Source organism: Mustela nivalis, assembly GCF_964662115.1.
Source record: "Mustela nivalis genome assembly, chromosome: 5".
In the NCBI taxonomy this organism is placed as follows: domain Eukaryota; kingdom Metazoa; phylum Chordata; class Mammalia; order Carnivora; family Mustelidae; genus Mustela; species Mustela nivalis.
Genome location: NC_139024.1, coordinates 92,952,356 through 92,969,321, shown reverse-complemented (window position 1 = coordinate 92,969,321; position 16,966 = coordinate 92,952,356). Strand labels below are relative to the sequence as shown.

The 16,966-nt window shown below is 40.5% G+C and overlaps 1 protein-coding gene across 1 annotated transcript in view; it reads right to left on the bottom strand.

Annotated features, from left to right (window-relative positions):
* The window catches only part of ADGRF4 (adhesion G protein-coupled receptor F4), a 40,951-nt gene extending 31,973 nt beyond the window's left edge, over positions 1-8,978 (bottom strand). The window contains exon 1 of the mRNA XM_082729730.1: positions 8,675-8,978. The gene's annotated coding sequence lies outside the window, so the exon portion shown is untranslated. The remainder of the gene's footprint in view (positions 1-8,674) is intronic.
* Positions 8,979-16,966: the final 7,988 nt, after the last annotated feature.

Below are 16,966 nucleotides of genomic sequence, written 5' to 3'. Positions count from 1 at the left end.
GGACACCTGGCTTAGCATGTTGGGGATCTGACTCTTGGTTTCACCTCAGGTCATGATCTCAGGGTCCTGAGAAGGAGCCTTGTGTCGGTCTAAGGGCTGGGCACAGAGCCTGCTTGGGACTCTCTCCCTCTCCCTCTGCCCCTCCCTCTGAAATAACCCTCCGCCCACTTGCACACTCTCTCTTTCAAAAGAAAATTCATGAAACTTCAACAAAAGAGGAATGATAAAAAGTAAAGTATCAATATAATACCTGAGAAAATCAAGCAGAATGCTGAAAAGAAAAGAAAAGAAGAACTGCAAATAGAAAGAAGTACTGGAAATGGAAGACAAAGATAACCCACAACAAGAACAAATCCAAACAAAGACCTAAAAATGAACATACTTAAAATGTAACTAAAGATTAGAAGGAAAAAAAAAAAGTGTTGCAATACAAGAGCATTTCCCTGAAATTTAGAGGGAGAAAAGATCAAAATAAAAGTACAACATAGCTGTCAAAAATTAAGAAGTGGAAGAAAGCTAAAAGGAACTATGAGGGTGCAAAAACCTTATCCTCCTAGAAAGGAATAAATCCACACTGCCTAAAATTAACAGGAATTTTTTTTTTAATTACTACCTCCAATCTCAATAAATTTCATAATTCTTCTTTTAAACATTAGAAACATCTTCTAGAAAATAATATCTCCAGATATTATTGTAAGGGAAGAAAGAAGTTCAAAAATCTCTTAGGTTTTACATGCTTCTTTTTTTGTGTATTTAATTTAAATAAAACTGAATTTAATAACTTTCACTTAAAATAGCAAATATAGTATAATCACCTCTTTGTACTTATATTGATTTCTGCTTTTCTTTATATCTATGCATCTACCTATCTGTCCTTATAAATCAACATATATGCGCAAAAAATATCTGGAATACTATTTAATCATCAACAATGACTTTTTCTGGTATCAGAATTGGGCATTGTTTCTTAAACTTTTATCCTTTAAATTTTCTGCTCTCTTTGAATTGTTTTACCATAAGCATATATTATGTCTACTAAAACAAAGGAGCAGTTTAAAAAGGAGGGAGTGACTAGACTGGAACCAAATATAGCAACATATTAATAGCACATATTTCTGGAGATGGGCATGTGGATGATTTGTTACTTTCATCTTTACCAAGGTTTTCCTAATTTCTAAATCTTATTTTTTTTTTAAAGAAACATAAATAAAACTCTGGAAGATACCAAAGTATTAGCAACTACAAAAAAAAAAAAAAAAAGACAAATTTTCCATATATTCCCCTTTCTCTATATACAGAGTATGTATAGAGATACATCTAGGATATATTTTCTACCAATAATTAGATTTATAATTGGAAAAAATCAACTTTTTAGCATTGTGGCAGGAGTACAAAATAAGTTAAAAGTCAAAAGATCAATTTTCTTCCTCCAATTTTGTCATGATTCATTTTATGAAATTTGACAAGATATTAATTTCTTTGAGTCTCATTTCTTCATTCATTCATTCAGAAAACATTTATCTTGGGCCAGTATCATGGAAGTACAACTTGTGTTCCAGAGACAGTTATGAAGACAAAGGAGACAAGGTCTTCAGGAATCTAAGGTATAATTAAGGAAGACAGAAAATATAAATGGTAGAATTTAATGTCATAAGTATTCCCCTTGAGGTATACAAAATATACTTTATGGCAAAAGTCATAAACTATGTCAAGATGTCATAAACGCTCCCTGTGGGAATTTGGGGGACCATCCCAAACAAGTGACTTTTGGTGTGGAACTTGCAAGAGGCAAGGAAGAACAGTATTCCAGGCAGGGAAACAGCAGGTCTGAAGCAGGAATTATGTCAAGGGTTCAGGATGACTGGGAAGATCACAATGTCGGAGTATCAGGTGTGCGCTGGGAAAACAATACATGGAAATCATCAGCTAAAACTGTGTTGATGCCCAAGTGAGGTGGGTTATGTGCCCCAGGAAAGCAATGGAATTCTTCCATGGACAATGAGGAGCCATCAGATCCTTTAGTGACAGGATCAGATTTCATTTAAGGAAAATTATTCTACCAACAGCGTAGAGATAGGAGAGAAGGCAGAAGTGAGGGCAAAGAAGCCAGTGGAGAGGCCATACTTTAATCCAAGTGAACAATTGTGAAAAGTGAACCATGACAATGGCATTTGGGTGGATTTCAAAAGACCCGATGACTAAAAGAGCAAGAAGAAGCAGTGAAGAGGTGAATACTATCAAAAATTAGTTTAGAAGAGTAAGCAAAATTTAGGGAAGAAAGCATATGTGGAAAATGTAGCAGAGAAAAACATGATGTTTCTAGACTAAGCAAGCGCCTGAGGGAGTTTTGATGACATCAATTGAAAGGAAGTATAAGAGAAGCAAAATAAGAAAGATAACTGGGCTAAATATTTAGATAGTACTTATAGGGAAAAATTTGTCTCAGGATTGATGCATTTCCATCAATGCAAATTTTCTGCTACTTCTATCATCTATCAGCTTTCCATAGACTTCAGCACTTTTTTTTTCAATAAAATCCTGCTGGTCTCATGGCTGTGGAACACATGGAGCCATAATGCTCTGTGCTTCTGCAAAAGCCTCCCTGAACTCTCACACCTACATGAGTGTAGACGCAGAAATGAACAAGCCCACCATAAAAATGCATAATAATTAATCGTCATAAAGTAACTGTTAGAAGATTAAAATGCAGTCTCATCACCTAAGGATGATTTCTGAACTGTGGATGTCTATAAAAGTATTAAATTTGAATTTTATGTAGTATAAATCCTCATGATTATGTTCATGGATGAGAAATAATTCCACTTTCTTGTCACAGAAGGAGAATATTAAAGTGAGAAATTTTAAAGAGCGCCCTTACCCTTCCTCATCAGCCTGGCAGTGGAGGGATTAAAAATGGGGATTTCTTGGCTCAGCCCCTTAAATCTTACATTATTATATGCATACTCATTCAACCAGAGATGTTTTTAACCGGATCACAAGTTGGAGTTTCAGATTACTATTTCATGTTGAAAATAGTTACTTCTGATGAAAAAGTTTCAGAATTTGTTGGTGGTCTTTAGGTGCCTCACATTCGACCTTTGGTACTCTCTGTATGTTACCTATATTTGAACATAATTATTCACAACTCATATGTACAGAAGATTCATGAATAATTATTTTCTAATAGAAACAGAAAGAGAAAATGTCCTTAAGTAGATCTTCAAAAATAAAAAATAAAAATAAAAAAACAAGTATGAAAACAAGAAGCTGTTTAAGTCCTAAACCTGAAAAGATATTTCCATCCTGGTTCAGTTCTATGTTTAGGAAAAAAGTCCTTCCTCTTTCGGTTCCTAACATTTTACATGCTTTCTTGCATGACATGCCTTTTCTTTTCACTTTACTTCTTGCTGGAATATGTCTTTTTAGAATTCTTTTCATGAAGATCTCTGAGTGGCCAACTCTTTTCATCTTTGAATGCCTAAAAATATTCTTATTTTATTCTCATTTGGGATGACTCAATGAATGAGTAAAGAGTCAAGACCTCAGTGTTTCTATTCAAAGTGGGATTTGTTTATAATCCAGTCCTTGGGCAGAAGAGACTTGAGCATCAAATAAGTTTCGAAATAGCTTTCACGGATGAGATCCCAGGAAAAGGACAGCAGGCAAAGAAAACCAAGATATGGCGGGCCTAGGTGAATGAGACAGAGAACTCAGGCACAGCCAGCATTTTGAAGAGAAGCAAGAGCTTCCGGATAAATCCACCAGGAAAAGTCGGTACTGAAAGTATTTAGGACGAGTACACAAAGACTGAGATGCTCATGGGTAGCGGTACACATTGAGCAGTCGTGAAACTAGGTTGGCACAGATGTAACTGTGTTTTGCACTAGAACTGAATTTAATCAGCACTGGAATCCTATTTGAGCCAATAATGGAAATTTTCCCCTACAGGGTAAACACATTGATTTTCAGTTTAAACTCGGTCTCTTTTGGTCAATTCAAGATTTGCTCCTTCTTTTCCTCTTCTTTTCTCCCCAGGGATGACATCCTAGCATCAGAAGAGAAGCATGCTATAAGATAAGCCTCCAACCCTGTTAGCTTCTGTCAAGGGGAACAAGCACTGCCCATCTTTGGGACTCAGTGCTCAGCCCCACATTGCCCACACTGAAACATCTGTGCCCTGCTCTCTTCCCTGGCAGCCAGGTCCACAGAGATCACACTGATTATTTTCTCAATGGTCAAAAACTACCTGGATTAGATCTAGTCTCTGCAGCCTCCCAGGGGCATGGAAAACTTTTCCTCTGTCTTCATCTGCTCTTCCTCCTCTCTCTTCCTGCTCTGATTCCTTCAGAATCACAGAGCCTTGCTCTCCCCTGAAGTCCAGTTCTTGCTACAGGAAGCCCAGTCTTCTTTTGGGGACAAGCTGGAAACATGGCACAATTCAGCCATTTTGTGCTAGCTCAGTGCATCTCCTGCTTTCCTTCACTGATCACCCGCCCCATCATCCCCAGAACACAGACTCCCTGGTCAGCAACAACCCAATGCCCCTGGAGACAAGAGGACCTCCCATGGGTGACTCGGAGGTATGGAGGACTCAGATTTGAGAGCCACAGCACCAGGGACCATCACAAAAGGTCTGTACCTTGAAGCTCACACAGGAGTGATAGCACCATGCTCTTTCAGCTGCAAGACAATTTGAGACTGCTTCAGACTCTCAGAATTCTCGCCGGACCCTTCAAGAGAAAGCGCCTTCGAAGACAAGACTGAGATGGAATTTCTTGCAAGACAGCTGTGGCGAGAGGTGTGACTCAAGCTGCTAATCGATTTAGAGAATTTCTTCATGGAAACGTGAAAATGTATACTTGCTGCAACTAGAACATTATTTCTAGAAGGGACCTTCATTCATGGTATTTATTCAAATACATTATTTAACGCATAACAACTTACAAGGCCTGCTTTGATACGGACAGAGTTTTGTTTTGTTGTTAAATAGATTTAATTTGTATTTTGTTATACAGAACTTTCAAAAGAACAGTAAAATTCCCCATCATTCCATTCTTTAAAAACAAAGACATAATTTGAAAAATAGCTCTAATGGGGAGCACCTGGGTTGCTCATCTGGTTAAGCATCTGAGTCCTGGTTTTTGTTTTGAGATCAAGCCCCGCATCAGGCTCCATGCTCAGCACAGAGTCTGCTTGAGACTCTCTCTTTTCCTCTCTCTCTACCCCTGCATTCCCCTCCCAAGTTAATTTTAAAAAACAAATAAATAAAAACTTTTTAAGAAAAATAGCTATGATAGGAGATAAAGACTTGAACTTCTCAACAGCCAGATGTTCTCGAATTTAACCGTTCAGAACTCAATTTGCATTTCTTTGGAAGAATACACTGGACACCTATTATAATTATTATTTTTAATACTTTTACCTAGCCGGCCCCCACAGCACCCATGTAGGTCTGGAAACTGCTTACATCTCTCATGTTTACTGTGCGTGAAGCCATTTTAAAGATGGTCCCAACCAGTCCTCACCCCAGGGATTGTCAAACTTCCATAGAAGAGAAGAAGGGGCACTCGCTCTCTTCTCAAGAAGCAGACAAAGAGAGCAGCCCATGGCAATCATTTCTGACTTTGTTCCTAAAGGAGTTTGAAAAAACTTGCCAATGTCTGGATGCCAGTGTAGACCCACTGAAGCAGAATCTCTGGCAGTAAGGGTCAGACACTAATATTTCTCCAAAATCTTTTTATTTTATTTTGAATAATTTTGGGACTACTGAAAAGTTGAAAGAATGGTACAGTGAACACCTACACACCCTTTCACCTAGATCGCATTAATTGTTAACATTCAGGGATGAATGAGTTTTTAAAAACTTTCCAGGTGATACTAATACACAGAATTGAGACCAACCTCCAGTGATATGTAACTGAGAAGAAATCAACTACAAAAAGAAGGACAGTACAAAATGGAACAGATAGACCAAGAAGGAAAATGACTTTTTAAAAATAAGTTCTGGGGATGCTCTATTTAGAGCCCTCTATTTCATGCCCTGGGTTCTGTGAGATACCCTAGAATCTTTCTAAAAAGTCACCATTGGGACTTAAAGTAGTGTGATTTGGGATCGTGTTCATTGCAATCAAGAGATTCAAGAATGATACTCAAAGATGGCGTGATTCTACAGACCCACCCCTAACTGGAAATAAAACCAGAGTCTATTGGCTTGTGAGATCATGATTACATTAAGAGAAATACACGTCTTAAAAAACACACAGAAGGGGGCGCCTGGGTGGCTCAGTGGGTTAAAGCCTCTTGTCTTTGGCCCAGGTCATGATCACAGGATCCTGGGATTGAGCCCCTCATTGGGCTCTCTGCTCAGCAGGGAGCCTGCTTCCTCCTCTCTCTCTGCCTGCCTCTCTGCCTACTTGTGATCTCTGTCACATAAATAAATAATTTTTAAAATAAATAAATAAAAAATAAAAGACACACAGAAGGCTTGAGAGATAAGAATATGTTAAGAGAAACACATTTTTTAAAATAACACACAGAAGCCATGAATACCCAAGATAATGAGATTGAAGATAATTAGACCACATGCTCAACTATGGTTTTGTGGCAATAGCCAGTGTGTTCTAAAGCAGATTGTTTTTCCACTAGTGAATTAAGTCCAATCTTGCATAATGCAGGTGTAGTACCAAGTCAGGAAGGACTGGTGGCAGTGGGAGTGTTCTGCCCCAGGGGTGAGAACTAAGTATTTTATCAGTGAGGCGGGTTAGAATCACTGCAACATGCTGATAATAAAAGGGAGACTGACTTTTAGTCGGTTCTATTATTTTTTTAGACACATTTGGAAATATTTTCTCCATAGACACTGCAACCCATTATGGCCCAGAACCAGGACAAACCAGGTCCACCCCAGACCCCGTGCCCCCGCTTCCAGGTCTAATTTTAGAAAGACCAAGCAGTCACCAGGCTCCACGATGTCCCCTGATCTCAATATCTTTGAATAAGAATCCTGGATTCTATTTACAAATTTTCATTCATTTTGCAAAAAGACAATGATGCTGTAACTCTATATCATGCAAATACAGTCAGAACAGAACTTGGGCTAGTGCCCTTTTAGGATACAAGCCCTACAGGCATAAAGTGTGCATTTTGCAGTCTTTCTTTCTTTTTTTTTTTTAACTTTCTAATTTTATTTATTTATTTATTTATTTGACAGAGAGAAAGACAGCAAGAAAGAAGGAACACAAGCAGGGGGAGTGGGAGACGGAGAAGCAGGCTTCCCACAGAGCAGGGAGCCTGATGCGGGGCTCAATCCCAAGACTCTGTGATTATGACCTGAGCTGGAGGCAGACACTTAAGTACCGAGCCACCCAGGAGCCCCACTTAATGTTTTGCAGTCTCCTAAGTCTAATTATTTGCCCGACAAAGTACTTGAAATCATTTCTCTGAGCTAAAAAATAAGTTGATGTTTCCAAACTCAAAGAATAGAAATAAACTCGGAAAAAGGAAATTGAATACAGTAAACCAAAGATAACATGAAATAAACTCAAGCCTCATTCTTTTGTCTGTGAGTTTCCTGTAGAAGGGGAAAAACGCACTTTGTCAAAATTCAAATTCAAGAATTCAAAATTCAAACAATAAAAGTTTTTTTAAGATTTATTTATTTATTTTATTTATTATTTATTTATTATGTGACAGAGAGCATGAGCAGGGAAAGAGAGGGAGAAGCAGGCTCCCTGCTGAGCAGAGCCCAAGGGGCTTGATCCCAGGACCCTGGGTATCAAGCCAAAGGCAGCTAGCTGCTTCACCAAATGAGCCACTTGGGCGCCCCAGGATAAAAGTTTTTAAGCAAAACTAAACTCTCAAAATTTACACTCAAGAAATAGCGATTCCAAATCCTTCAGGAAAAGGAAGAAGAGCCAAGCATCCACCACAGCAGTATTTCAAGGAATGCTGTTAAAGTCAATGCCAAACACAGGCATTTGGGCACCCTCTCCCCTTTGCGAAGATGGGCAAAATGCAGAGAAGCTTATGAACTGAGCGAAATCTCCCCAAAGGCTACCTTCCCCCTGAGAAAGTCTGATCTGAAGAAAATAAGGTTCAGGATCAAACTCTTAATGCCATAAGTTAGTTGTTGGAACAGCAGGACTTTTTTTTTTTTTTGTGAAGGTATGAACATATTCCTCTGTTTTCAGGGAGACTTTAAAATGATGATGCCTACTAATAAAAGTCTAAATTATAGATAAAACATTACAAAGGCTGATGAGGGGAAATAATGATTAAAAACAGTTAATTCCATTCTGTATTTGCTTTATTATTTTTAGGTCATCAGAAAAAATCATTTTTAGGTCATCATATCTTAATCGTTTTTAGTTTATCAGAAAAATAGTAATTTCTTTAAAGATTCCAATTTCCTGGACTCTGATATCTGGATGGGATCAGAGAAGCAGAGGGTAATAAATACAAAATATTTTCATACCAGGCTAACGAGCTTATTGCATTACATAAAGTGCCTTCGAAGAACCAAATTCTTTTTTGTTACTTACTCACTGTGTATTTTATTAATGAAACCCCAAATTACAAAGCCTCACAACTGGAGAATCATAATAGGTTGCTCATCTCTGAAATTCCTCTCCAAAAGAAGTCACTGGAAGGAGAAGGAGGATGTGGGAGTACTCACTGTGGCTAGCCGACAGAAAGTCACTGGCACACACGTCCCACTCTCTGGCAGCTAAAGAAACAGGTGTCAGTGGCTTTCCTTCATGGTATCTTGCAACAAATCAGTAGTCTGGACTCCTGCAGCTCTGAGTAGCCAACGTAGCCCCAAATGGCGGATTCTCAAGCTGAGGCATCCAGGCTGGGCCTGGCCCCGGTGGCAGCAGCCAGCCCCACATACAGGAGCCCTGCAGCCCAACAGACAAGCCCTGTGTGGGAGTAACTCCTGCAGTGGGAGGGGCCCGGTGCCGGAGAATGGGTGAGTCACATACGAGGTGATCCACACACAGACTCTCACAAAAAGCAAAGGCTTCCCTTTCTGGCAAGGGAGCCAAGACTACAGTGGTGGCGCGGGATCCGTGATAGCGGCCGTGCCTTTGAACATCCTTATGAATCTGTCTACACCTGAAAACGGGGTATTATGGAAAAGACAAGTATCTGTGCCTGCAGCTCTGTCTTTGGCTGGCTTGTGAGTCACTGAGATTATGATAGTCTGGGTCTCTGGTTGCCCCCGGCAGTCCCTACATCCAGGCATGAGGTTGCAGTGCAATTCCTAACCTCTCTGTGGGTGGATGGGGTCATGCAAGCTGTTCTGCCATGGTGACCAGCAATTCAAAATGGTAGCCTGGGTCTCCAAATGACTGTAAGAAGCAGAGGGCCTTGCTAACCTGTGATGGGTATGAGCCAAAAATTACTCCTTATTGTTCTTAGTCCCTGGAATTGGGGAGCTATTTGTTACCTCAGCATAACCCAGCCTCTACTGACTGACACGAGGACCAAGACTCTTGGAAGACAACATGGGCTGTGATGTATTTTTCTAACTTTGAAACACTCAAAACTCTTTTCTAATTTTTTTTTAAAGCATTCATGGACTTTCTAGTTCTCCCAAAAAGCTCATGCTTCAAACACCACACCTACAATTATTTATAGAGCGGCATTCTTCAAAACCCTCACTAGGAAGTTCTTACAACCTTGTGAGAGACACCCCTTATTTTTAATCCCAACACTCTTTTGATCTCTTTTGCTTAGATAGTTCTTGATCTTCTAAGGAGTGGCAAGAAATTTGAGAATTACCTTTGAGGCTGAAATTCAACCAAGTCCATCCATCAAATGAGGAAATTCAATATTTTTGTATGATGTGTTTAATACGCCATATAGTGGTAGATATATTGACTTACATGAAATATAACCCTGATGTCTCCAGGCTCACCTCTAGTTAGAAAGAGAAGAAACATACATATGAAAATGGACAAGGCCTCCTTTGTGAAGAACTGAAGCAGTTAGTCCAATGCAAGGGTAAGTGGATGGAGGCTGGTGGTCGGGGCCACTTCATGGAGCCTGCAGGGCTGGGCCAGGCCACAGCCATTTGTAGGGATGATCAAACTTTAGGCAGCAGGAAAAAATGAAGCTTGTTCATAGTTCATTTGTTCAGTAAACTTTTACTGAGCACCTACTAGAGACCAGGAATGTAAAAGCTGGTAGTGTTCTTGAAGATCATCCAAGGCCAACCTCCCACTGCACCATGAGAAAACCAACTTGACTATTCTTACCTGGGACTCTCAACTTTGTAAAAGGTAAGTTAAATACTGGTCTACACTAAATAAAGCAGAGCTCACAAGCATGCCTTCAGCCTCCTCACCCATCACGCCCTGACTCACACCCCCCAACATTACACACTGGTAATGCCTTACTGAGTGTTTTCGTCATGTTATCTCAAGTGTCCAAGACTCCGTGTAAGCTGTGCTCCATGCCTAGATCAACTTTCCTAACTCTGGTTGCTGGCTAACTCCTTGTCCTCAGCCAGGATTCAATCCCATGGGCTCTTTCTTCACAGAATCTCCTCCAAAGACTGAGGTGAAACTGAGTACCCTTCCTTTTGCACACACATACTTACCACTAATTTTGCCATGTTGGAATCTGAATCTTCCCCTCTGAAGTCATCTTCACCAGGGTTGCAACCTAGCCCGTCTTGTTCATCTTGCTCTAGTTTACAAATTGGTTTACATCCCTTTTCCATCCCACTGGCCTCTTCTACAACCTGAGAGGCCTCCACCCATCCCCACCCACAGCTTTGCCTGGCTGACTCACTCTAGTCCTCAGGTGTTTCCTGCACTGCTGGACCTTCCGTGACCAACCACCCCTGCCCAGTTCCCTACTTCGCACACCATGGTCCGTGATGCACAAGAGCAGTGCCACCACACCATGTAGGTTTCAGTTCACACGTCATCTCCTCAGAGAAATATTCCCTGTTCTGGCAGTCATTATTTCCCACCCAAGGTCATTCTGTCTTCTGTCTTGTCCCAAATTTACATTTGATGATTCATAACTATTTTGAACAGGTTGTGGCAATACAGGTCTTCTTTTCTGGTCACTGAATTAAATGTGGCCAGGTGACTGTGTTCAGTGAATTTTAAGGGAAAGTCCACTGGGAGATGACAGAGTTCTAGGAAGAATTTTCTCCTGATACAATGAAGGTGATAGTCTAGGGAGGGAGAGGAAGTTATCTTCTCTCCTTTTCCCCACCTCTTTCTTCCTCTGCCTTTCGGAAGATGTAATGTCTGCAGCTATGGCAGCCATCTTGCAACCATAAGGCTGAGGGAAATTCCAATATGGAGGAAAAAATGGATAGAAAAAGCCTTTGTCCTTAATGATGCCACTAAATTACTGAAATCAATAACATCTGGCTTTTTAAAATAATTAAGTCTCCTTATGCCATTGTTAGGTTTTCTATTACTCACAACCAAAGTAATTTAGTTGATACTCCTAACCCCTATCTTAAGTACCATTTATTTTTCTAATATATACCACTGCTCAAAATTATCGTGCTTATTAGAACACTATTGGGTTATTGTCTTCCCCCACTAGAAGCTAAGGACCTTGGGGGCAAGAACCTCGTCAGTTTTATCACTGCTATATTTCTAGAAGCTAGAATTGTGCCTGCCACTTGGTAGGAGATCAAAAATCTGTTACCCAAGTGATTGCATGAATGAATATTTCCAGTAACAACTCTGTCTCTTTTCTGTCTCTTACAGCAGACTGTGAGCTCCTTTAGATCAGAAACCCAGATTTTATTTATTTTTATTTCCCCCAAAACAGACTGCTTGAGATACAGCAGATAATCAACAAATATTTAATGAATAGTGACGTATGTTTTCTGGACCTCTCTTGGATAACGACCTTCCACTTAGGATACAATTGCCGAACATCCTATATTGGACACCTTGGTAAAAGAAGTCTAGACTGCTGTTGTGTGTGTGTGTGTGTGTGTGTGTGTGTGTGTGTGTGTGTGTGCGTGTGTGTGTGTATTTTTAAATTATATTTATTTATTTATTTTAGAGAAAGAGAGAGAGAGAGAGCAGGGGGTAGAAGCAGAGGGAGAGGGAGAAGGAGAGAAGCAGACTCCACTCTGAGCTGGGAGCCAGACACAGGGCTTGATCCCACAACCCTGAGATCCTGAACTGAGCTTAAATCAAGAGTTAGACGCTCAACCTACCAAGCCACCCGGGCAGTCCTGGACTGTTGTTTTAGGCTAGTTCAGTTTACAAGAGAATTTTACAATAAAGTCTTACCTGGAAAAATATCTTAGACTTGTAGACCAAACTTCAGATTAAATACTTCTAGTATTGAAGAGCAGAGCCCCTCAGGAAGCAGGGCTCACAGTCTTGTTGCAGTGACATTATTCCCTGAGTGGGCTCATTTGGCTTCTTTGGGATTGACAGCTATGGTTGAGCTGTTAACCTACTCATCTTGTCTTTGTAACCCAACCCGGAAAGAAATGCCTTCTCCATGTGGGCACACAAACTGATGGACCTGCAGGAATAAAGGTGCCATATGTCACTGACTCAAAGACCCCATTGATTATAAGATTCCCCTTGTTTTATGGCCCATTATGAAAAAAAAAAAAAGCAGACAATTAATCTCTAAACAATGATATAAGACTCTGAGACTGGCAGCCAAGAAAAGGAGGCAAAACCGACAAAGAATAAAATATTTATTTGGAGTCTCAGAATTACATTTGGAAGAGCACAGTTTCCAGAGTTACCAGAAAAGTGTCCCACTTGTATAGGGGAAACCCTGAGGTTTTTCTGAAAAAGAGGGATAGGGTAGTTCCACAAGTTACACAAAGAAGAAAAGAGGGGAAAAAAAGTTGCTAATTTGGTGCTGACCAGTTGAGCTACTTTCGATTACCACCTCATTGATTAATTTATTGGTGCTATCAAACAAAACTGTCCCTGGAATGTATTAATTAACTTCACTGTTGTCATTTGGTCAGAATGCCAGTTGCTTTGTTGAAAGTTCATGAGCAACTGCTTTTGAAATTATTTCTGTCGCTCATTGGTGCAAAAGGAAAATGGAGCTTCAAAATGGAGTCTCTCATGTCCCGAAACCTTATACAATCCCACAGAACAATACGAGAATATATCTCAATTCCAGAGGTGCATCTCATAATAGATTAAAATATAAAAATGGTAGTTTTACTTTAAAATAATAAATATAGAATTCCAAAGCCCCTCCATGCAGTGTGGTTAATCCTGCTGTGATTCACTGGCAAGGTCCTTTTATCCACAGTCCTGGATGACTAATGACATTTGCTCTCTTCAAACCACTGTTGTAACTTCTCCACACCCCTCATGTTACCATCCTTACTTCACATTTTACAGAGAAAATAGAAGCCATCAGATGAGAACTCTATCCGCTTCTCACCTCCACCCCACACACGTTCCCACCTTCTCCTCCTTCCCTCTTGCTATGTTAGAGGAAGTGTCTGTCCTGTCAAAACATATCCTTTCCCAGGAGTTCTATCCCTTCTCCTCAGGCTTTTTCAAAGATGACATTCCTTTAGATTTCCCATTTCCTGCCTCATCAATCTTTTCTTCCATAATGGGTAATCCCATTAATGCTCAAATATGTTCAAGTATCATCCTAAAACAAAACAACAACCCTGCTTTGTTCCCTGTGTTCCTACTGACTCTGACCCAGGTCTTCCTTCCCAGCTAACCCTCTTCTGAGAAGGTCTCCATTTCCTAACCTTTTGGTCTCCCCCCACTTCAGTTTTCTCCTCACACCACTGCAGCCAATGTAGAAAGGTCACCGATGTTCTCCATCTTAATAAATCAACCAATCAACTCTGTTCTCTTCACACTTGATCTCCTGGCAGCACTCAACTCAGTTGACCACTTCTCCCTTTTTTGAAACACCTTTTAAAACTTATTATTTTGGTAAATACAAATATATATAAAATTCAGAGATGCATGAGTGGCTCAGTTGGTTAAGTGTCTGCCTTCGGCTCAGGCTATGATCCCAGGGTCCTAGGATCAAGCCCTGCATCTAGCTCCTTGCTCAGCGAGAAGCCTTCTTCTCCCTCTGCCTGCCACTCCCCCTGCTTGTGCTCTCTCTGTCTCTCTCTCTCTCTGACAAATAAACATAATCTTAAAAAATAAATGAATAAATAAAATTTATGATCTTAACCATTTTTAACATTCAATAGTGTTAAGTATATTCACATTTTTGTGCAATAGATCTCTAGAAATTTTTCATCTTGCAAAACTAAAACTTAACACCCCATTTCTCCCTCTCCCCAGCCGCTGGTAACCACCCTTCTACTCTCTGTTTCTATGAGTTTGTTTCTCTGGATATCTCACATATTGTGGAATCATACATTATTTGTCTTTTTGTGACTGGCTTACTTCACTCAGCATAATATCCTCATGGGTTATCCATGTTGTAGCTTCTGTCAGAATGTTGTTCCTTTTTAGGGCTGAGTAATATTCCATTGTGTATATATACCACATGTTTATCTGTTCATCTACCAACAGACATTTGGGTTGCTGAAATATCCCTTACTTAAATCTATGTGTTCCTCAACTTGCTATTTCCTCTCTGATCTCTTCTCTACTGACTTGTAAGTTTCCCAAGTCCTCTCTCCTCATCCCTTGACTCACTTTCTCTTCCCCACCCACCCTACCTCTGTCCTTCCTGGAGTAGCTCATCCACTTCCATAGACTTGATCTGTGGCCATGTTTCTACTCAGCTCCACATTCATGTGTCAGCAAGTCCTATCATTTTTTCCTCAAAATATATCTCAAATCCGCCCATTTCTTTCTATCTCCAGCCAGTCCAGGACATCTTTTCCCCTTGGCTACACTAATACAAACAATTTCACGTCATCTCCCTGATATTTCTCTTGCCCTTCAAATCTCTCTTTCAAAAGTCTCCTCAAGCATATATTCCATCATATCATTTGCTCTCTTCAAACCACTGATTTAAACTTACTTTCATTGCACTTAGAATAAAGTTTGTGCTCCTCATGCACCCTGCAAGGCCTGGCTGGCCTGGGATATGTCTGCTTCTCTAATCCCAGTGTGGGCCTCTCTTCCTCCAGTCCTCTCTGATCTAGACATAAGGACCCTGAGATAGAAAAGTTCCAGAAACATACTAAGCTGCTTTCACTCCAGCCATTGCATACCCTGTTTCTTCTGCCTAAGACCAATATTCATGTCTCCTTTGCTGCGCTCACTTGTCCCACTGTCTTCTTCAACACACACACACACACACACACACACACACACACACACCATTCTTCATGGGACTGGCTATTTCTCCTCTCTAGCATGCCAAGTAGACTAGGATGAAGAAAGAGAAGCACCTGGGAGAAAACCTTAAGAAGGTTCCCACTCAGGGAAGTAACAAACCTGCATTTGACCGAGAGTGACAGCCTCCTTAAACCTTGTGTCCTTAGGACCCTCTCCTGCTTTACCTCAGTCCCGCCTTACTCCTCTCTCGGGTCTTAGCTCCAGGATCTCTCTCAGGAAAATCTTCTTTGACCATTCTCTCTAAATAGGGACCCCCATCCATCTGCCCGCCTTCTCCATCAGCCTGAATTGTGGTACCATTTGTTTCCACTCAGTTCATTTATTCCAAGCTATAATTATTTACATATTTATTTATTTGGTGGTTGTCTGCTTATCTCCTACTTCCACAGGAAAATCAGAGCTGTACACACACAGTAAATGTTTGGTTGTTAATGCATTGAATATCCACAATTACTCATCCTCGAAAAAACACTGGTTCAAATTCTATCATCTCCGGTCACCTTCTTCTGCCTTCTGGGGGTGGAGCAGAAAGAAGAAGGGAGGAGGGTGAGAGTTGCCACAGGACTAACACGAGAAATACAGTTTCTGTGAGCTCTTCAGATTTCCAAGGGTGAACAAAAGTCAAGGATTACTAAGACCTTCTTGGAAGAAGCCAAAGAAATCTTGACATTTAACCCAATACACAACATTTAAAGGCCTTCTGGTATGATATAGTAACCTCATTTCAGACACAATACAACTTGTGTTTCATACATAAAAACAACAGTTCACTCTTGACAGGTCAGTGGCCCAAATGACAACCCAAACAATTTACTGATCAAACAAAGTTGAGTCCATTAGATGTGTTGTATGTAGTAAGAGAACACCACCTTGGCAGACTTAGCTGGTTTCTGAAGACAGAAGTCAGGGGAGGATATTCATAGAGTTTTCAGGCCTTGAAAATCGGAGAATTGGTTGGGATTGGCCGGTCTACAACACGAAGACTCCACGGGATGGGAACAACCCAGCACAGGTCTCCAGCACGTCTTGATGAACAAGCTGCTGTGGTCGATAATAAGCTGTTCTCTGTGGAACAGAACTTATTTTCCAGGGGTAAATATTTCCTGAAGAGCAAGCACCTAAGCTATTTTTGCTTATTTGTGTGTGTGTTACTTCACAGTGGGACAGGAAAGAATGTTCAGTTCCAATATTGTTTAACACAGGAAAGAACGTTGGTTTGAATTCTCAGCCATCAGGAAAGCTTATGTCAAGTTTTACAATGCGCCATCAATTTTAATTTCATTCCCTCTTCTTTGCCCACCCCCTCACATTTCTTCAACTCCACCGTTTATGTGTTTGAGAACCTCGTTTCCCATTTTAATCACTAAAGAGGTTTGTACGCTAAATTGGATCACCTGGAGATCCTCTTATCCTTCTCTTCCAGCCTTATCATCTACCAGAAAATCAGCCATTGCTGCCTGTAACTTGAAGAGTCTGGTTGCTGGAAGGAATTGGGATGGCGAATGGGTCCCAGCAGGGACGTGTTTCCTTTTCATTGTATTCATCAATTCACCTCAAGCCACTTCCTTGTTTTCCTTTTTAAAGGACTGGTCCTTTCGGCTGATTTCCTGTGTTAATATTTACTGGCAGCTCCAGTCCTGGTTCACTTCCAGATGCACCTCCCA